The sequence below is a fragment of the Podarcis cretensis genome (assembly GCF_951804945.1).
Source record: "Podarcis cretensis genome assembly, chromosome: Z".
In the NCBI taxonomy this organism is placed as follows: domain Eukaryota; kingdom Metazoa; phylum Chordata; class Lepidosauria; order Squamata; family Lacertidae; genus Podarcis; species Podarcis cretensis.
In genome coordinates this window covers 24,053,329-24,076,319 of record NC_137184.1, presented here as the reverse complement: position 1 = coordinate 24,076,319, position 22,991 = coordinate 24,053,329, and the positions used below count along the sequence as shown (strand labels likewise).

The 22,991-nt window shown below is 41.9% G+C and overlaps 1 protein-coding gene across 3 annotated transcripts in view; it reads right to left on the bottom strand.

Moving 5' to 3' along the window:
* Nucleotides 1-22,364, bottom strand: part of ZC3H12B (zinc finger CCCH-type containing 12B) — a 38,258-nt gene extending 15,894 nt beyond the window's left edge. The window contains exons 1-3 of one of the 3 annotated variants that reach the window (XM_079961644.1): nucleotides 22,076-22,364; nucleotides 19,604-19,675; nucleotides 15,332-15,421 (exon numbers count right to left, since the gene is read on the bottom strand). The gene's annotated coding sequence lies outside the window, so the exon portion shown is untranslated. Of the gene's footprint in view, nucleotides 1-759; nucleotides 872-15,331; nucleotides 15,422-19,603; nucleotides 19,676-22,075 lie in introns of those variants that run through there. The other 2 variants (XM_079961643.1, XM_079961645.1) reach the window with 2 other exon arrangements.
* Nucleotides 22,365-22,991: the final 627 nt, after the last annotated feature.

The following is a 22,991-nucleotide window of genomic DNA, read 5'->3' as shown; positions in this document are numbered from 1 at the left end:
CTGCTACTTCTCCCCCCCCCCCCCCCGTATATGCTCCCCTACTCCCTCCTGTACACAAAGGAGATCAAAAGCACCTGTTTTGTGTTTAAGTGTCCTCCACAAAGAACTTACAATTGACTTATGTGTTTTCAAGGGATAGATAGAACATTCTGATGTGCTATGCCTTAAAATGACTGACACACAATCCTATACATCCCTATGAAGCAGCAAGTCCCATTGCATTCAATGTAATCAGAGTACATGGCACCTTGCCCCCATACGCCTAGTGACTACTTCCAGCAATTTATAAGCTGTAGAAACAACAAATTATACAAATACAAAATATACAAAAGATCACAATCATAATAATCTGATCTAATGCAATTAAGTCATATTTAAAATTGACTTTAAAATGAACAACTTATATCAAAAAAGGAATATTCAATAATCCATATAGGATATAATAATACATACTAAAATTAACTTTCAAAATACCACCAAATAATAATTAAACGAAAATTCACTCTCAATAACTATAATAAATCATGACTATGCCATAGTTAATAAAAAAAAACAAAGTGCCAATACCTAAAATAAAATGTAAAAAGACTGAACTGAGCAATGAAGTCACATAGCTTATAAAATCACAAGATAACTGGTCCCCTTTCCAGGTCTAATATCTAACAAAACTGCCAAAGCAATCAAGGTAAATAGCATAACTGTAGCCCACCCAGCCATGAAACGTTTTTTAACATATTGAGTCAATAAAATTTCAGTCACCAGTTTTAGGGTAGTCGGATGGGCTTCGTAGTAGCTTAAGCAAAGCCAGGCAGATAGCAGGCAACACGGAAGAAGAAGAAAACAAGCAATCTCCTCTCTCTCCCCAAACGGAGTACTGACTGAACCTTTTAGCTTTTTCAGCAATGGATCCACGGGGGTGGACCTTTATGCATAAAATCTAGAGTTACTATCACAAACTATCTGGGAGGGAGGGGAACTGGGACTCTGCTTTATCAGTAGTTCCTCATGCAAGGCACCATGACACATTTCCAGCATTGGTTTGCCAGAACTTTTTTGGCACAATAGTTGCTGTTTTTCCACTACTCTGCTGATAATACCAAGGTTTTCAACAGCCTTATCTAAAGAAGCAGTATGTACAAAGATTCAAGAATCTTCCACATTAAAGATACAGGCATGGAAGTGTCATTCATTTTATCTATCACAGCTGCTCTATTTGTGAAACCTACCAAAACTGATGGTTCTGAATATGTAGTCCTAAGCAGAGCTAACAGGTCAATGGTATCAAAAGTCACAAAGAGATCAAGAGGCAGGAGCAAGGTAACACTCCCCTTGTCCCTTTCCCTGTAAAGGTCAGAGATGAGGATCAATAGTTCAGTTGTATCAATTCCAATCCAAGAGATCCATGGTAAGTTTCTTTAAAAGTGGACACACCACCTATTTCAAGGCAGCAAGCTCTAGTCAAAGTAACTCTGATAGGTTGAATAAGCCAGCTGGGACTGAGGTCAAGAGAGCAAATGGTCAGACATACAACTGCTAGCACCCTGTCCACATCTGCTGACTGCATAAGTTCAAACTGATCCCACAACACATCACTGACTGGCATTGGGTACCTTCATGTGGAACTGGAACTGCAGAGTCAATGGTACTCCATGCATTATATTGCAAGCCACCCTGTGATCCTCAGATGAAGGGCAGTATAGACATTTAATAAACATCAACAACACTCTTAATTCGAGCCAATTTATCCTCAACATGTATAACTAGTTGGTCGCAGCAGGTCCTCAAATACTCCAGATTCCTCCTCTACAGTGGGAGTCAATAACCTCTGGACCATTCAAAATAACTGTCTGCTGACCACTTGAGGATGCAATGCAAAATGTGCCTTCCTCGTAGCCCACACTGGAACATGGTAGGCATGTTTATGCATACTAGCCAGGGTTCAATCAACTTTCAATAAATAATTGTATTACTTGATTGTATCACTAGCCTTCATGTAGTTTGCTTCAAACCCAAAGCTGCCCAAAATTCTAAGTAACCACATGGGCACCACTAAGCCAGAGAGGAGGCTCAGGAGTGATTGTGTCAGCTACCCATTTCATTTCACCATCTTATAGCTAGACAGGAGCTTTGACAGGATCATCTGCATTTTCCCACTAGCAGAACATTCAAGAAAAGATCAGGCCTTCAAAATGGGCCCACCACCCTTACAATATACCGTATTTTTCGCCCCATAGGACACACTTTTTACCCTCCAAAAATGAAGGGGAAATGCATGTGCGTCCTATGGGGCGAATGCAGGCTTTCGCTGAAGCCTGGAGAGCGAGAGGGGTCGGTGGGCACCGACCCCTCTCGCTCTCCAGGCTCCAGGAAGCTATCCGCAAGCCTTGCAAGCCCGGTGGGGGTTCCCGCGGGCTCACAAGGCTTGCTGGCAGCAGCCTGCAGCCCGGCGAGTGTCCGCAAGCCTTGTGCGCCCGGCAGGAGCTCCCGCCGAGCGCGCAAGGCTTGAGGCGGCAGCCTGTTGCCAGAAGCACAGGGAGCCCTCCGGAGGACTCCCTGTGCTTCGGGCGAGTGCCTGCAAGCCTTGCGCGCCCGGCAGGAGCTCCCGCCGGGCGTGCGAGGCTTGGGGCGGCAGCCTGCTGCCCGAAGCACGCAGAGCCCTCCGGAGGGCTCCCCGTGCTTCGGGCGAGTGTCTCCAAGCCTTGCGCACCGGGCAGTAGCTGCCGCCGGGCGCGTGAGGCTTGGGGCGGCAGCTGCCGCCCGAAGCACGGGGAGCCCTCTGGAGGGCTCCCCGTGCTTCGGGCAATTGTCTGCAAGCCTTGCGCGCTCGGTGGGAGGTCCCACCGGGCGCGTGAGTCTTGGGTGCGGCAGCCTTCCACCCGAAGCACGCGGAGCCCTCCGGAGGGCTCCCCGTGCTTCGGGCGAGTGTCTCCAAGCCTTGCATGCCCGGTGGGAGGTCCCGCTGGGCACGCGAGGCTTGGGGCAGCAGCCTGCCGCCCGAAGCACACGGAGCCATCCGGATGGTGCCCCGTGCTTCGGGCAGGCGTGTGCAAGGTTTGGGGCGGCAGCCGCGGCTGGGGAGGAAATAATTTTTTTTTATTCATTTCCCCCCCAAAAACCCCGATGTGCGTCTTATGGGCCGGTGCACCCTATAGGACGAAAAATACGGTAGCCTGTTTGTTCTAATTTTAAAAGTATGCTGTTGCCCTTGTTTTCTGAAATAGCAAGTGAAATGCTAAATTATTGAATAAGTGAATCCCTTCCTTAGCAGTTGAGGCTAGCAATGCAAATAAGGGGAGATTCTAAGCTGACTAAACAAACTTCCATTTGCAGTCAAGTTACTATGGGACTCTTCTCATTTCCACCTCCTAGACACAAATCATGCAGTATTCCACACACCTCTGGCTGTACGAAGGCCCACACCCAAGTGTACTAGCTATTAGAATAGCAATTGGTGAAGTGTGATAATAGCAGCAGAAAAGGTCACTGTGCACAGCGTTCTGTGAATGGATGTAACCTTCACATTACTGAAAGCAGACGTCAGCATATGCAACTACTACCCTGCTCCAAGTATGACTGTGTTCCAGAAAGTTTCCTTCCAAAAAGGAAGACACAGACAACTCTGCTGTAAAATTATTTATTCTGCAAATCCTGTGCCCTAAGGCAGCGGTGTGGAACTTGTGGACCTCCAGATGTTCAGTGGGGCTTCTGGACTCCCTCTCTCCCCGATTTCTGCATTTAGTATTATCTAAGTACCTTGGGCTCATTTGTGATTCACATTTCACTTCAAGGCCATTTGGAAATCATACTCAAGAAACTGGACAGATTGATGTAACTTATAGAAGTGTAATTATTTTATTTATTTTATGACTTTGAACTGCCTTCCAAAAGATGAGGGTGCATATGCTTCTACAAATATAAATTTTAAAATGCTGAGGTTCACCAAATGGATTGTTTCAGCTAAAATAAAACAAAATGTTTATTTTCCCTGTAACTGAATCCTGTCAGTTACCATGAAATTTTTGAACGCTACTTAAGTTTGTGACAAATCTCAGAAGTATTTAAAAAGCATCATAGAAGATGTTTACTTCTGGGTCAGCCTTCATGAAGGTGCCCATCAAATGTATGTTTTTATGTATTGATGCCTGCTGATATCCTCAGCCTGAGTGATGTGAAGCCCCTGCCACCTTTGGACACTTAGCGTTTTATATTGCCCAGACCTGCTACACAAGGACACACTTCTAGGCAGAACAGAAGACACAGCTTTGTGACCAATGAAGACACTACAACAGAAAAAAGAAAGCTGAGGACAGGACTCTACACCATTGATCCTCATGGCTCATTTACCTTGAGTCAGAAGTACCTGAAGCTCCCTGAAGAGATAGAGAAAAAAACTGGTTGAGAGAAGTGACTTTATTGTCACTTCTCCCCACCTAGTAGGGCGGGGATGCTGGTTAATGATAATCAGTAACTGATGAGCTGACGTACAACTAGAGTAAAATATATTCATACGGTCATGAAGAGTTCTGTGTAAGCAAGCAAACTGCCTTTTTTGTATATCATGAAACCCTTGAATAGCAATGGAGGGTCCCTTCCATCTCAGCCTAGCAGAAATCAGGGTCACATATGACCATATAACTTACCAAGAATCAGAAATTCTCTGCCCTGGAAATTTACTTTGCCGTTTCCTCTCCCACATGGGCAAACTTATAATAGGCAATGTGGTGTAGCCAGATATCTTTGTAGAGAAATAAGGGCACATGGTTCAAGACGAAGCATAAAACAAGCATGCGTGCACAAATCAAAAGGGAATTTTGCTACAGGGATCTGGTAGCACGCAGAGCATCCCTTAAAGAGGAGTAACTTTCACACAATTTCGGCAAGTATCTCCTGGTGTTTCTTCATTCAACTCAAGATGTGCTTCATCCCAGTTGTTATCCTCCTTGATCATTACCTATTCCTTTTTTTAAAGCTGATTTTGTGCAAATCCTACAGTCACTACAGACCTGTTTCCCCTGCAATTTATACTGGGTGTAGAGGAGAGGGTGATGTGTGACCCTACACAACCATCAGGCTTCTCCACCTTTGTTTTGTAGACTAAAATAAATTACTTGTGTGTGCTGCAGGGATGTAAAGCAATAACTGAACAAATCCCATACAGTGGTGCCTCGCAAGACGAAATTAATCCGTTCCGTGAGGCTCTTCGTATAGCGGTTTTTTCGTCTTGCGAAGCAAGCCCATTGACAGCTTAGCGGATTAGCGCTATTAGCGGTTTAGCGGCTTTTAGCGGATCAGCTGATAAGCGGCTTATCAGCAGATCAGCTGATAAGCAGCTTAGGGCTTAGGAAAGGGGGGGGGAGGGAAAAAACCCCGCAGGAACTCGCAAGACATTTTCGTCTTGCGAAGCAAGCCTATAGGGAAATTCATTTTGCGAAGCGCCTCCAAAATGGAAAACCCTTTCGTCTAGCGGGTTTTCCGTCTTGCGAGGCGTTCGTCTTGCGGGGCACCACTGTACTATTAAAATAATTTAAAAATCTAAACACATAATTCTTAACTGTGGAAGGAGACAAACAGAAATGAAATGAAAAGCAACAAAAAGGATGCTTGCACAAACATAATCTTGAAGAATGATTATGTTGTTACCTCACCGGCTCACTAATTTACTGTTCTAGTTTTTAGTAAAGCATCACAGTGATGTAAAGTTTGAAAGTTTGTTGAACACCCGTAACATGTACCATCCAATACCTTGTTAAGTAATCATATAGTATGTTTTATCTTTACTGGTGAACTTTACACTGCGGAAGGCAGTGGAAGACAGGAGTGCCTGGCGTGTTCTGGTCCAGGGGGTCACGAAGAGTCGGACACGACTAAACAACAAACAACCATAAGCTATACGGATGCAGATTGACCTAATCTAAAATAAGGGGTATAAGGAGCCTGAAGGCTGCTTGTTGCAAAGCAATCTCAAGAAGGGGAACACTTATCCGTTTCCCTGTCAGCCATATCTCCCCCAGACCCTTTCCCCAACCAGCTTTTATCCTTAAAGAATATTAAATCTCTGAGGTAAACAATGAACAAGAATACAATTAATAACACTGTGAGAAAGGGTATAAGGGTAAATACTTAACAAGGAAGGGTTAAAATACTCTTTTTCCTCCTGTCTTTTCTCTTATGCAAATTGCTCTTACCAAGTGTTAACTTGCCGGTCCCCCAAGTGGGGCATTAGATTCTATACACTCAAAATTTAACAAAAGATCCTCTTTTTCCTGCATTAATCTTATGCACATGTACATTTTATTTTATTTTTGCAACATGCACACTTTCAACTTGTTTCCATATTTTAGGACGTCAAGCGTGGTGCAACAATTCAGAAAACTCTCCCTCCCTCTCTCTCTCTCTCACACACACACACAAACAAACACACAAACACACACACTACTTACTGAAGTCTGCCTCCTTTGAACCACAATATTATGAATAACAAGCACTTAAGATTTGTCACACATCAAAAACAAGATTTGAAAAGCAAACTACAGGGGGGAATTCATCTCCAAGCACATGTTAACGTTACTGCTAGCATACTCACTTCCACTTGCCTCTAAGAAAGCAGCAGCTTAGCTGTAACTCACATTGGTAGTAAAGAAGATAGCTCTTTGCCAAAGCAGAGCCTGTGTGCAGGGGTGTTCTATTCTTCCGACTCTGGTGACAGATTGGTGGATTGGTGTTACGAAAGCTGCTCTCTGCAGAAACACACCCACTTCCATGACTCACAGGAGTATCTTGCTTCTTCTTTTTTTAAGTGATTGTCAACTGTGGTTGAAAGACTATTAACAAGAAAATTCAGCTGTGTCATTTTTTCATTAAAAGGCGACAGGTGGGGGGAGCACTTTGATGTGAGAATCACAACTGCCTCTAAATCAGTGATTATGAGGGAGTAATTATTTAAATTGTTTTTTTTTAAATGTTGCTATAGTGCTACGACATCTTAATAAATAGGGGGAAGTTAGATCCACACAGAAAAGACAGCTTTATCAGCCTGATTTAACATATTGACTGTATAACAAAATCAATAGGAATTTTCTAATGATAAGTTCTGAGATGCAATTTGTTGCTCCCAAATGTTCTTCTGGGGGCATTTTTTTATTATTAAATCAAAGAGTTAGAAGTTTTACTCAACCGTCTACAACAATAGAAGCCCATCACCAGATTCAATAGTATCTGGCATGGCAGATCCCTATGCCTGGATCCCACATGGTTCCAAATATCATGTAAAGGATGGAATCACATGGAAATCATCCACATCAGTCAGCAACCTGTATTAGCACAGTGGTTGTAAGGATATGGCATGGGTATCACTCATGTGACCAGCTTGTTCCACATGGAACAGAAATGTGTTTTTCTCTAAAATGCAAGAGTTGAAAAAATATCTGGAAACTGTAGTTAACTATTTGCACCACAAACTTCAAAAAAGCATTCCACTTTAGATGACTGTTAAGTCTCTGTCACATCTAAGCTTTAGCCTTTACAAAATTTGATCAAAATTATTATTAGCTATCATAATCATACTATTATTTGGTGGTAGTAGGGAATCCCTCAAACCTCAGGTAAAATTGACACCATCAAGGGAACATATACCAAAGGGGATTCCTATGGGATTTTAAAATCTATTATTATTATTATTATTATTATTATTATTATTACCACTACTACTACTACTACATTCTTCAGGGCCACTAAAAAGCCTGGAGTAGCTAACACAATGCTCTTCAGAGGTTGTGAACTACAACTCCTTTATTACCGACTCTGATTGGAGGTGATGGGAATTGGAGTCTAAAACATCTAGAGGGCATCAGGTTGGTTACCCCTACCGTTACTATTTGTTTTTAAGTAGTCCTCAAGAGCTTTGCAAGAAATTTTTTGAACTCCCTGAAACTTTTTTGAACTTCCTGAAAGAGAATGGTGGGAGGAAGAGATTCTCTTTCTCCAAGTCGTAAGCACCTGCTTCTGTTCAATTTTTCCATGGCTCTCCTCTGCCATCAGGAAAAAATGCATAATTTCTCCAAGAGAACAGAAAGAGTTTGTCTAAACTAAAGGGCAATATGTTTCTCAATGTTGTGAGAAAATGAGCCTTCTGTAGCTGGTGTGAGACAGTGGAGAGAGGGCAGGAAGTGTATCCAAGAGTGTATCATACATTTCTGACTAGTAAGTTTGCCTGTGCTGATTTCCTACTACTTTCATGAATGGTGGTCATCACACTAAATTCCTACCTAATACTTATTTGCATAATGATATCCCCAAGCACTAACAGAGCAAGTGTAAGAACATAAGAAGAGCCTGCTGCATCAGACCAGAGCCAGTTGCCCATCCAGTCCAGCATCCTGTTCTCAGTGGCCATCCAGATGCTTGTGGGAATCCTGCAAGCTGGATTCAAGCACAATAACCCTCTCCCCTCCTGTAGTTTCCAGCAACTGGTATTCAGAAGCATTGAAGCCTTCAACTGCAATGGCACAGCACTGCTATCATGGCTAGCAGCATCCATGCTGCATGCATAACTCAATTGTTCCTAAAATATTAGAAGCCTTGCTCTCCAAGCCATGCTACTCAACTATACTGAAATTCTAATGCACATGACATATTACAGAACAATATAAGCTCCCAAAGGGATGGGGCTCTTCCCCAGTGAATCTACTGCCTAAATTTCAAATGGGGAAAAGACAGAGAAATGAAGTGTGAGAAAATGCACCCTACATGTGTTTCTGCTGCAGATGAGACTTCCTAGCCAAAGGATTTACAGGAAAAGGTAGGCTGAAGAGCAGGGGGCAATTAGATTATCAAACAGGGTGGGCAAAGTTGGTTAAGGAAGCAGAAGACTTTTTGGCAGTGTTAAGAGTTAGAGCTTGCTATAATGAATCGTTTGACAGGCAAGTCAAACTTTCGCTTTGGAAATGCAGCATTATATGGCAGGCTACAAATGTACTACACCTGCTTACAGAATAGAACAGATAAACCATATTTTTCTATCTATAAGACGCCCCCATGTACAAGACATCCCCTATTTTGGGGGACCCTGATTTAAGAAAATGGGGGGAGATACTATCAGTGTATAAGAACGAGCCCAGATTCTGAACATTATTTTAGAGTAAAAAAAAATAGCCTTATACACAGAAAAGTATGGTAATTGCTATGTTTACCTCCTGCTTGCTCCTTCTTCCCATACTGTTTTTATCTATATGGCATACCTAATGCTCAGCAAGCTTCTTTCTACCTTCCCTTTTCATTGAGGTAGGGAACCTGTGGTCTTCAAACTAATTTCATGTCTGTGGGGGGAGCCCAAATGAAGAGGAGGGTGAAGAAATAAAACCAAAACAGATGGTGATGGAAAGTGAACAGGGAAGAAGCCCCGTGTAAGTGGTCAATTGATATTTCTGGCCAGAACAATCTTAAGAACTTTCTATTCCCAAACAGACCTGCCCAGATGTTGAGATGCGAAGTTCATGGTAGGGCTGTGTGATGTCTGGTATTCAAGATGGAAACATCATGATATCACAGTGTCTGAAATAAGGTTGGAACTATGTAAACACCAGAAAATAAAAACAAAAACATTTCTCCCTCCTTTTTTGCCAGTGGGGGTGGGAGGGAAGAAAAAGGAAGGAACACATAAGGAAGTATAGGGTTGGGGGAACAAATGTGTGAGAAAGCAAAGAGGCGAGGGGAGAATTAGGGAGAGTTCGAGGATAGGGAGGAGAAAATAGGGAACATTACGAGGGGGTGAGACACAGACATCCACACGGACACAGAAGGCAAGAACGGAGGAAAGGGGCTTAAACAACAGGGCAAGGTTTATTTTTATTTTTTTAAACTCAGAGGTAAATAACCCCAGTGTATTTTTCCACAGGACAAGCAGTGGTTTCCAAGTGCGCCCTGGCTGAGCGCAGCAGCTATTCAAAAGGCAGGGTTGGGCAGCAACATGGGGGGCAGGCTTTGGGGAGGTGAAGCAGGAAGACCTTCCTACTTTTCAAAGACCTCAGAAGAGCTTGAGTATCAGGAGACGCCCTCAGGCAGGTCCTGCTGGCAAAGAGAGTCCAAAAGGAGAAAAGAAGGGGAAAGGGGGCTCCCAGAAAGAAGCCCAGAGCCAGCTTGGACCGGCATCTCCTTCAAGCATGTACCAGCCCGGTAAGGTAAAGGTAAAGGTACCCCTGCCCGTACGGGCCAGTCTTGACAGACTCTGGGGTTGTGCGCCCATCTCACTTAAGAGGCCAGGGGCCAGCGCTGTCCGGAGACACTTCCGGGTCACGTGGCCAGCGTGACATCGCTGCTCTGGCGAGCCAGAGCCGCACACGGAAACGCCGTTTACCTTCCCGCTGGTAAGCGGTCCCTATTTATCTACTTGCACCCGGAGGTGCTTTCGAACTGCTAGGTTGGCAGGCGCTGGGACCGAGCAGCGGGAGTGCACCCCGCCGCAGGGATTCGAACCGCCGACCTTTCGATCGGCAAGCCCTAGGCGCTGAGGCTTTAACCCACAGCGCCACCTGCGTCCCTACCAGCCCGGTACCTGTGCTTAAAAAAAGATGCTTGTGACATCTATATTGCTAAGTTTCTGGGTGGGCTGCTTTCTTCAGGGCCTGCTCTTGTGGTTTGCTGCCCCCTCCAGGAGGCAAGGAAGAGCTGAGGCAGTACAGCAATGGAGTGACAAGAATCATGAGAAGTGATGACTAGCTTCAAGGTTTTCCCCACATCATGATTTTTTACATAGTATTTGAGTTTGGTTTAAAAACAAACAAACAACAGTGCTATCAGACAAGTGTTCAACTGCACGACATCATTCTGGCCAAAGGAGGGAAAGGCTAGAGCTTGAGAGACCAGCAGGGCACCCAATAGGAAGTCCTGGGGCTGAACAAGTCTTGAACACTGTAGGTAGGTCCAGTTGGGCCTCACTGAACAATGGAGAATATTCCTAGCCACATATTCTTTCAGCAGGAGTCCATTCTGACCTGGGGCTTTGAGGGGTTTTTTTGCAATGTGTTTTCTTGACACAAAATTTAGTTGCTAGCTAAGAGATCAACATCTTTGAATGACAGGTCAGTGGAAGGATAGAGATTTCCAGTTATTTCCCTAACCCTACTTCCCAATTTCTCATTCATCTCTGATGTCCCTGCCACAGGCAAGCCAAGTCTACTTTTCTTTTGCAAACCTGGCCTTGCTCACCATACCACATTATCCAGGTCCTGAGAAAGAGGTCAGAAACATGTGCCCTGTCAAGGCACAAAACAATCCCCTGCTATTTTTATTTTATCTTTTAACCAAGACAAGTAGAGATTCTTTGCTCCCTCTTGCTGACCCATCGAATTATCACCTTCTGCAACTGAAAATGTGAAGTGAAATAGATGTGATCAACTTTTGCATTATCTCTAGCATATCTCTTTCATGAGCTACCAAGCAATCCTTTAGTTTCCCCTCCATATTTAATTGTTGCTGCTATATATTGCTTGCTAATACGGAAGTAAGCAGAATTTTTAAAATGCCTTTAAATACCACCAAAACTATTACTTGGAAATGGGTAAATTCTTCCCCATCTGTAAGTAACAGACTAAAAGATAGTAAGAGACAGTAATAAAAATAAAATCATCTCCAATTATGCAAAATTTCATAACTTTGGAGCTATTATAGTCTTCCTTATATAAAATACATATTTAAATAGCAGTTTAAGGAAGAAAAAACCCTTCCAATTTGTAACGTGAAAATATCTCACTCAAAGAGGGAAACTTTGCACTACAGCTTTAAACGTTTAAGCCTCTAATGTCCATTGCTTAGCAACCGGGCATCCTTACCTAAACACCGTTTTTCAGCAGAGTCACGACTGACTGGTGGGGCTGATAATGCAATTCAAAAAGAACAAGTGTTCCCAAAGCACTTGAATTCTGTTCACATAGTACTGTACCTCAAGTATCAATACACCTTTCTGTGTAATAAAATAAAAATGCTTTCCCAGTAATTATATACCACAACAGGATTTTAACAGGATGAAAAATAATAATTTTTCAATTGCACAATTTGAGCTCCAGTTCTTAGAAGAATTAAGGCATAAAGGCAGATAATCATTGTTCACAACACTGTTTTATCCTGATACAAAGTACATTTAAAAAACCATTTTATGAAGAAGGCATTTGATTTACATGCTGATGATTTAAACTTTTTCAAGCAGCCCATAATCACTCAGAGTCCAGTGAAATCATTAGGAATTTTTCAGTCACAAATTATGAGAAACCAGTTTCTGTTTCAAAAGCAACCAATCACAAGGAAAAAGAAATACTGTAATGTGAATATAAGTTCTTCGCAGGCCAAAACTATGTATTAAATTATAGGTTTGGAATTTCATTCAACAACAGAAGACTATGACCAGAGTCATATGTTACTTGAGTAGCAATATTTGGATCCCACCTTGCCGAAGTAATGTGTGAAGGATAGAATCATGCAAAAAATGGATGGGGAACCACATATTGCAGGATGACAACTCCCATCATTCCTAACTATTGACCATACTGGCTGGACTGAGGGGAGTTGGGATCTAACAACATATGAAGAATCAAAGGTTTCCCACCTCTGCTGTAAGAGAATGGTCAGGCACTGCCAAAAGTAGTGCCAGCAACCCATACTGGGACAGCAGTGGTTATAGAAATGGAACATAGGTACCTCTTATGCAACAGCCTGCCCCACAGCACTCCATCGCTCAAATGTTATTGGAGTGATGTAGGATTCTGCCAGAGAACTGGCAATCTCATTGAGACAGAAAGAGTATAAAGTTGATCAGAACTTTAATCAATTATCTGCACCACAAACTTCAAAAACATTTCATTCCAGATAATTCTTATTCCTTCATAAAAAAATCTAGGCTTTTGCTACTACAGAATTTGGCCTAAATTACTCATATCATCATATTATTAGGAGAAAGATCACTAACCCCAGGAAAAATTGACAGCATTCATCAACAAAATCTATAGAAAAGGAATTCTTATGGGATTGGAATTTTGTGTGTGTGTGTGTGTGTGTGTGTGTGTGTGTGTGTTTTGCTTGTTTTGTACTCATTAACTAGTACAGTGGTACCTAGGGTTAAGAACTTAATTCGTTCTACAGATCTGTTCTTAACCTGAAACTGTTCTTAACCTGAAGCACCACTTCAGGGGCCTCCCGCTGCTGCCACGCTGCCGCTGCGTGATTTCTGTTCTCATCCTGAAGCAAAGTTCTTAACCCGAGGTACTATTTCTGGGTTAGTGGACTCTGTAACCTGAAGCGTATGTAACCCGAGGTACCACTGTATTTAGAGCCACAAAATGCCTATTCCCACCACCATAACCCTCAAGAATTTTGCAAAAAAAAAATAAAAAAATGCACTTCTTAAAATAAGGGAGGGATCTATTTCTTCAATCTAATTATCTTACACACCTATCTCCAATTTTTGCATCAGGAAGAAACACGATTCCAAGAGAACTGAAAACGGTGCATGTCTAAAAGATGAGGCAATGGCTTGAGAAAAGGGGCGATTCATGACTCATATTGTGTACAGAAGGAGGCTAGCCAGGAGCAAATATTTATTTATTGTATTTATATCCCACCTTTTCCTCCAATGAGTTCAATGTGATGTACATGGTTCTCCCCCTCCTTGTTTAATTTACTCTCCTAGCTCTAAAATATTACCTCTACCACACAAGTTTGCATTTGATAATTTCCTACTGAAGATGGCATCACATAAAATTTTTACCTAACACTTATTTGCATGCTTGAAACTGCTAGCACTAAACAAACAGCTGCTACACATTCCATGGTTCATGTCTCAATGTGAATTCTAAATTAAAAAACAAACAAACCTGAGAGATATTCCTAATATTTGCATACCAACTTGATGGACATGAAACAACCATTTTTTTAAAAAAGATACACAGTTTTGTTTGATTTGTTAAATTGTCTAGCGTTAATAATGCAAATAGCATAATCCCTCTATCCAAATCTTTTGTTCCTTAAGCACAGACAGGTGGTAACATATGTATTCTCTTAATTTATTTTTGCCCATCAGGGAAAAAATGTATTTAAAGGATACAAGAACGCTGACAGACTACAAAGGCTGCAGTCCTACACTGCATTCAAAGAGGTTTTAATTATGTGATTGAATCCCCCATGTTAAAGTCACTATTCTACATCAAGCTGTCCCCTTGGTTGCCTGGGAAAGGACAACAAACTACTGTAAAAACTACTTCTCATAAACCTCAGATAATGCAGTAAGCTTATGTCTGTACTGCAACACTTCTGGCTCCAGCTGCGGGGGCTCATATGATTGAATACTCCTCAGGACCACCACCACTCAATAAACAATTATCTGAACTATACACTAGTAGCCAAAATTGTGGAAACCTTCCAGAGAAAGTGTATTTCCGAGGTTTGATGGCTCATAACACCAATTTTATTTTTTTTAGTAATACCATAAAATTATATATCAATGGAAAGATAATTTATGATCAGGGTATATTTAAGGGAAGCTAAAAGAGAAGACAGAGATAAAAACATGCTTTCTTCAAGAAGTGGAATCACTAAGAAAATACTACATTTGCCCAGGGTGGGCACAATGGTTTCCCAAGAAAAGAAAAGAAAAGAAAAGAAAAGAAAAGAAAAGAAAAGAAAAGAAAAGAAAAGAAACAAAACAAAACAAAACAAAACAAAACAAAACAAAACAAAACAAAAAACAAAACAAAACAAAACAAAGCACTCTCCCCTTGGAGCCCTCACAATGAAATCTAGGCCTGTACTGAGAGCGGAATTTAAGCAGAACCTGCCTCCTAGTGGAAAGAAGGGAGGACAACTTCAGTATCTAGACCACTGGAGAGGGACAAGTAGGAAGATCAATTTAAAAGTTGAATTTCTTAATATATCAATTAAAGTGTTCATACATGCTAGGAACAGATGGTACAGTCAATATCTTGCCCCAAGCGGCATTCCTACTTGTGGCTCTATAGTTGAGATTGTACCAAGATAGTCATTAGTACCTTATTAAAGAGAGAATACTTTCCCAGTACAGTACATCCTGTCATGATTGCTAGACAGATATCATGAGATGCACTGGAGCCATCAAGCTTGCCATGAGCAAATTTACTTCACACTAGGTGAGCCAGCTCACCATTTCAAGCAGCAAGGATTGTGTCTGCATGGCTATAAACTTAAGTTTCAAGTAGACATGACAGCTGGAGTGTCCACTAACAGATAAAAAGTTTGTTTTCATCAGACTTGTAGTTAAGAATCAAGTGACATTAAGACATTGTACATTTTCAAACAAAGTAATTTAACTTACAGTTAAAGCTGGTCTCTTATATTTCTTAAAGTGCCAGAATCATATCTTGGGTCTCTATACTTCAGGCTTACATGGCGGCTACAAACATTCCTAATTTAAAAAAAAGGAAAGGAAGTTTAAAAAACACAGACCTAACTAAACCAAACAGCAGATATCAGTAACAGCACATATTTAGATTTGCTTTCAAATATTTGTCGAAGATGATATTTTGAACCACTTCATCTCTCACTAAATGTTACATAGACACAAGGGGAGAAACCTTAAACTAGAATATTGTAATATACTATATCAATAGTATATTCTATCAGCCAGCCAGTACCAAACAGAAAGCCAAGTTTTCATTTCCAGGTCTGAGTTTGAGGTGGACACTTGCCTTTATATTTTGCTCTCTGAAAATAAGCACAACTGTGGAGAGGATCCTTGCTGGCGTTCAACTTGAAACTAGAGTGTGAGGCTAGGAACTACCCCAAATTGTCACTCTTGCCAGAGGGTGATAAAACACCTGCCATAGTAAGTGGAAATGCAGACCTCTAAATCCACAAATATCTGGATCGTGTGCCACAAACTCTTGCTATGGTGGGAGCTAGTTTTGTCATAAGGAACTACAAACTGGGAGAGCTGAAAAGTGGCACTTGTTTTAATCTTCTTGCCAGGGAGTTAAGTTTGGATTTTGAATTTTGGAAATATATGAATCCAAATCAAAGCAGAATACTTGCTTCTGCTTATCCTATTCCTCACAAAATATCTGTTCATCTTTTGCATTTGTATACAAAGTATTACAAAGGCACAATAAGTCTTGAGTTGCTTCTCTTCCAAAAAGAAACTGATCTTTTACAATGCTACCGCAAATTTTCACCCCTAAGATGAGGAGAAAGGTGAAACATTTTGAGTTTGCTCAAAAAAATAAAAATTCTATCACTTCAAATGTATGACCCTGAGGTCCATGCATCATCTCTTTTATTCTATCCAGAGGATGTGGTGTCAATCTTTTGTTAGAAAGCATCCTATTTATTATTTGCTTTTGTAATTATGTAGATATTATGACACATTTTTAAAATTTTACTGCTTTTGATAAGATTTAATCTGAATCAACCATAGGTAGAACAGGCTACTCTCAACACGCCCAAGGGCATTTCAAGGATATTTCTGCACAGACTTTTTTTTGAGGAAGGGGTAGATTTTCTTTTCTCAACCACAAGCTAGTCAAACAAAACAGGTATCATAGAATGTTTCAATTCCATGTTTTACTTTGTGGTGTAGAAGACTGTGTGCTCTTATAAATTGCTTAAGAGTTTTTAGGTTAAGCAGGAGAAACATTTATGGACAACCACCTCCACCCAACAGCAAACTATACAAATTGTAATAAAGAAGAAAGCACCTCAGGTTATGCCTGCTCTTAGCAATTGGCATTCAGTTTGTCTAAGTGGCACGTCTTCTTCTGCAGGACTCTCAGATTAAAGTAGTTTGTTAAAGTACATTTGGCTTTGGATGAGTTTTCGCAACAGCTACTGATTCTTATTCTTCCACAGCCACCTCCACAGTAGAACAATAAAAATATGTGCCTTAGCATTACCTTGATAGAACTACAGCAAGAATGACAATGAGTCAGTTGCTGTTAACGGAGTTACAGAAAATGCTCCATAATATCCAAATACCGGCAGGGCTGCCATTCAGGAGGATGCAACTGTATGGAGGCAGTTCCACATGGAAAGATTCTGTGAAAGAACTCATTGTGCGATTCCACCGCAATACAAATAAATAAGGGTCGTAGTACATAGCTGAGGTTATCAGAATTACTGAAAGCCATTTCACAAAAATGGCTTGCCATATGAGCAGTCTCCCACACAGATGCATTTAGAAAAAGCTGTCACGCCATCACTTGCTGGTAAAATATATTCCTTTGATGCCAGAGCACCACTAAGTCAATTGCTTCGGGAGCCTAAAAACATAATGTGACTAGCAAATTCACACCATGTTTATCATGCTTTTATATGTGTTGGAAGCCACCCAGAGTGGCTGGTGAAACCTACCCAGATGAGCAGGGTATAAATACTAAAATATTATTATTATTTATTCTGAAAAATTCAGTTTTCCAAACCTACTAAGGTAGACCTCCACATGGAACCAGGCTTCCACACACATAGGTGAGATGAGCATATGCAAGGATGGAGATCTAAATCACTAGGTCTGACTGGATGCCCATCCCCATTCAGGGCTATTAGCCATAACAGGCCAATGTTTCAAGTCAGAAGTACTATGGGTGCAAAGATCACAATAATATTGCTATAAAACACACGGCTGAACAGAATAATATACAACTGCCCTACAGAATTGTCAGGCATATTATCTACATGTCATTTAGGTACTAGGCACAATTTCATTACTAGCAGAAAAGGAAGCAGGTTGCTTAGAAGACATCAAAGGGGTCCGTTATTTTTTTTTAATAAGAAAAAGATAAACCTTTAAAAGAGACAGGGAGAGGCATGGCAAAAGTCAGGCAACAGAAGGCAGCCAAAACACACAGTCTTTGTGTTGGAAGTGCTAAGTGGAACATTCAATTTTGCTCAAGTTACAGTGCGACACCTTTTCAAATTGGCTGCCTGTAGCTTCAACTGCAGATTCAGAACATTTGGAATAAAATAAGCCTCCTCATTAAAAGGCCAAAGAAGAAAATTCATAATGTAGTCTTGGATTTCCCTACACTGGAGGTTTGGTTCACTATATGGATTATTCAACTAAATTGTTCTGGCATTATTAAAAAGAAGAAGTGAAACAGCACAATTGTTTTCCTGTTTCCCTTCTTCTGGCACACCACAATTGCTGGAAAAGGTAATATATCAGTCAGGGATTAACACGTGGTCTAACATGTGCAAGATTCTGTCTGAAGGCAAAGATATGGATTGCATCCTTTTTAGCCTTCCTCTTCTAAAACTGCAATCCTATGCACACTTATTTGGAAGTAAGTCTAACTGAATTTAGCAGAATTTAGTTCAAGGTAAACATGCAAGCCAATGGAAGTTGGAAACCAATAACATTTGGAGGGCACAAATTCTGCATTCCTATATTAAGGCACTTAGCATTGTGCCATCACTGCCAGTTCTGTGCTTGTCAAAATTTCTTTAAAGTTCTGGGTAGAATGATGTAGAGGTGGGATGCCAAACACAAAGCCCAAGATTGTACTGCTACACTGGATCTAGTTTTGTAGGTACCATTCAACTACAAACCAAACAACAATTCTGACTAAGTTAATAGCTCTCTGGATAAAGTTCTAGAAAGAATTTCAGTTCAAGTTCTGCAATTTCAGAACTTTTGCAGAAAGTTACTGCGAAAAATACAGCAAAAGCACATGGATAAAATTCATTTACCAAATCACCAGGTTATATTTGACCTAACTAATGGCAACAGACTCCAAATCTGATTCCTCCAGCTAACAGTGTGCCACAAGAAGGGATTAAGAAGGTACAGAACAACAAAGGTAAACAAAGGCTTGTGGGAAGAAAGGCAAAGTGGGAAGAAACAAAACAGGTGCTGTTTATACTGAGTACTAGTTCTCTGAATTGTTCATATTGACCACAAATTGTCATTTGGATGTCAATGTGGGCTAAGTAGATATGTGAAAAAATATAATTCATGCTTATAATAAACAGTCTACAAAACTACTTCACTCCACACACAAATGCACTCAAATAAGCTTGCTAAAGAGTAAAAAAAAAATAGCATATTTTAAAATGTGACTGAAGTAAGTAATCAGGTTAAAGCTTTGAACAATACAAAGTATTAACACTGGGGTTCTTTTTAAATGTTGTATCTCATGTTCTGAAACCTATAAAAATACTGTTCTGCAAAATTTTTGAGTAACTGCACACAGCAGTGTTTATATTCCCTCAGAAGAGTCCTGTTAGTTGACACTAAAGATGCATCAAATCCAACAGCCCATTTTCTACAGTGGCCAGGCAAGTGCTTCTAGGAAGCACACAAGCAAGGAATAAAGGCCATAACCCTCCCCTGGTGGGATTTAGTATTATGGGAGAGTGAGAATTTTTTTATAAACCTCCATGATGGTCTCCTTTCTAAACTAAGTTCCAAATGCTTGTCTTTCTTTTTGATGAACCTGTTCAAACCTGAATCATTTGATAATTTCAGTTCTTTGCTGTCCACTTTGAGATGTGGTGACCTGTACAAAGTATTTAAATGTAAGTTTTATAAAGGCATTGTGATACTATCCATTTTGTTTTCAGTTTCTTCCCTAACAATTCCTAATAAAGAACTCACCTTTTTCAGTAATAGACCACACAGATTTGTTGTTTACAGTAAGCGCCCAACCACAGCTCAAAGATCTCTTCTCTAGGGATAGAGTGAATAAATGAAAGGACACATTTCAGGGCAGGGGGTTGTGTCCCAAGGTCAATCACTTTGCACAATCTTATGTTGTATCTTATATGCCATTTTGATGCCCATTCATCCGTTTTTGAGATAATCCTTTTGGAATTCTTCATGGTCTACTTTGAGCTTCTTGAATAATTTGGTACCCCTTTAAGATTTCTAATGATTCTATGTTCTGTAGCATGCAGAGAAACAACTCCTATAAAATAACCTTCCTTGTTCTTTCTATAGATTTTGCATGCAGCAATAAGTGGATATCATTCATTTTCACCATTGCATCAGCTGAAGGATCAAGCCAAAAGCCCATCTAAACCACACCCCATTTTCCAGAGGCTAGACAGATGCTTTTGGGACTACTGAAGGCATGATTAGATCAGTCCACTGCTCCTCCACCGCTCCAGTGTTTAGAAAAATATTACCTATGAACCTAGATTCCAAATAGCTACAAAAGCCAATAGCTGACTTATCCCCACATAATTATCATAGTTGGAAGGAACCTTGGAAGTAATCAAATCCAATCTTTATTGTTATAGTCCATGACCAGCACCCTCTAAAGTAATCTAATCCAGTGTTCTTCAGCCTTAGATCTTAGTCTACAACAGCCTTAGTTGTTGAACTACACCTTCCATCATTCCTGAACACTAGCAAAAAATGGATGGGAATGATGCAGAGCAGCAACAACTGGAGACCCAAGGTTCAAGAATACAGATGTAGTTCAACCTTCTACTCAATGCAGAATGCAACCACAGCATCCCTGATACATTGGCATCTAGCTTCAGCAAAAAAAAAAGAGTCCTGAGATAATATATTCCATTGCTGAACAACTCTTACCATAGTTTGTTTCTCCTAATGTTCTGCAAAAATATGCTTCCCTGAAATTTCCACCCAGTAATCTGCCCCAGAAACACATGGCATTCACCCACCTCCCTAAAATCTCCCCATGCCAGTTAGTCATGTCAATAACTCTGTAAACAAGAAACAGCGCCTGATTTTTGCTTTTCCTCTTCCCTTCCAATCCTGCTTCCTTTTGTGCTGTGTCTGTTCAGAATGAAAGCATGAACTGTTATGACTGACATTTGGAAGCAGAAATGGCAGCAGGGGTTATGGCTGAAGAATGGTGTGAAAGCACCTTAAATAAAATACAACAAATAATACCTTACATTTGCTAATTATTGTTTTTAAGTTATTTCAAATTCCCAGCAGCACCCAGCAGTATACTATATCTAACCCTAGAGGGTCCTGCTGAGTTATTTGCTTTAATCTTTTACGTCCTAACCAGCTTTCCATACATATTTCCAGCTTGCAAGCTGAGGACAGACCTCTATTCTGCACCTAAGAATTTACTTAAACATATAACCCAACATTTCCATGTAAAAATTCACAGGGTGGTTAGCAATAAAATATATGCTAATTAAATAAAATCAATATATAAAAAATTGGCACTATTACAGGTGCCACATAATACCTACTCTGCATTTGTAAGAACTTGATTGTTTAGTGTAGTGGCACCTACACTTTGGAACTCCCTGCCTGTTGAAATCAAGCAGCCGCCTTCACTGTACTATTTTCGGCGCCTGTTAAAAATATTCTTGTTTAGACAAGCCTCCCTGATGCTTAGAAAGTTGAGGTAATTTGGTATTTTAACGTTTGCATATTTTAAAGTGGGGTTCTGAATCTTTCTTGATTTTACAGTTTCATGTTTTTGTAAACCACATTGAGGGGGGGTTTAAAAAATTGAGTGGTGCACAATTTTTAAAAATAAATAAATACTGAACAACAAAATTTAAAGAGTGTTGGGGGCATATGGCAGAAGGTAAGAGACCTTACCATCATAAATATATTTAAAAAAACAGTAAGCCTGCAACTTGGGGGGGGGGGGGTTTAAATTCCAGGGATCGTGCTTAACGCTAAAATCATGTACTGTATGGTCAAAACACATTGGATTCAATGGTGTGGGGGCTTACCAAAGTTCCCCCTCCCAGGCGCCTACCCTTCTGTTTCTTCCTTTTTGGGCTTTGTTTGGTTTGGTGTGCTTTTTTGCCAAGTTGCGGACTAACAGAACAGAAATAAATGAGCAACGATTACGATATCTTAACACGCACAAGCACACAAAACCCTAAATAAGCGCGGACAAGCTCCCTAGCCCCTCAAAAGGGAAATGCTCTTTTGAAACCCCAAGTGCTGCATGTGGGCAGGCAGGCAGGTACACTGCCTCTGCAACGGGAAGCTCTCCCAAGCCACGAGGAAGCCTCGACGCCCCCCTCCCGGGTCTACCGCGGGCGAGGGGGAGGGAGGGGAGGCGACGACCTTTCCCCACCCCACCCCTCCCGAAGGTGAGGCTGGCAGGCGCCGGGTACCCACCTGTCCCGGAGGCCGCTTTGCCGCACAGAGCCTCCGCCCTCCTCACCGGTCTCTTCCTGGGCGCAGCGGCGGCGTCTCTGCTTGGGGGGCCCCGCCGCGGCCGCTCCCGCTCCGCGGCGCCCACAGCATGAGGGATGGGGCGGGGGCGTCCTTCCCGGACGAGGAGGCGGGGAAGCGGCCCCCGGACGGAGCAGGAGGTGGAGGAGCCGGCCCAGCCTGGCCTGGCCGCCGCCGCCGCCGCTTCTTCGCGGCTACTGCTGAGGCTGCTCCTCAGAAAGGCCGCTCGGGCGCCGTCTCTTAGCAACCGCGCCCGGGCCCCTCCCGCTCCTGAGAAAGAGGCGGCGGCGGATTCGGCTTGGCCGAGAAGATGCTATCGCGCCGTCTGCGCAGGCGCGGGCACCCGCTAAGCTGCCGCTGGCCCGTGCGCGATTCCGGCGTGCGCTGCCTAGGAGGTTAGCAAGGGGGCTGCTTGCTTCAGGACTGGGCTGCTGCAGTGCGCTCAATGGGTGGCTGGGACGGCGGAGGAGGAGTAGGGAGAAGCGAGCTGCTGTTGGTGCAGGATGCTGCAGCACAATTGCTGACCCTGTCAGCTTGTGCTAGGAGGTCTGCGCTGGCCGCCGGTTCGCAACCGGGCTAAGTTCAAGGTGTCCGTCTATAAGAAGCCGTTAACAACTTAGGACAGGTTTGCCTATGAGGCCACCTTCCCGGCATAATGCACCCACTCAGCCACTTCATTCAACAGAATTGGCATTGATAGAGGTGCTGCAGGATACCTGTTCCACATTTCTAGTAACTTGATCTATTGTCGTTATTATTTATTAAATTTCTATACCACCCTTCATCCCAGGATCACAGGGTGGTTTACAATATAAAAATACAAAAATACATAACATAGTATTAGGCAAAAACAGTACCC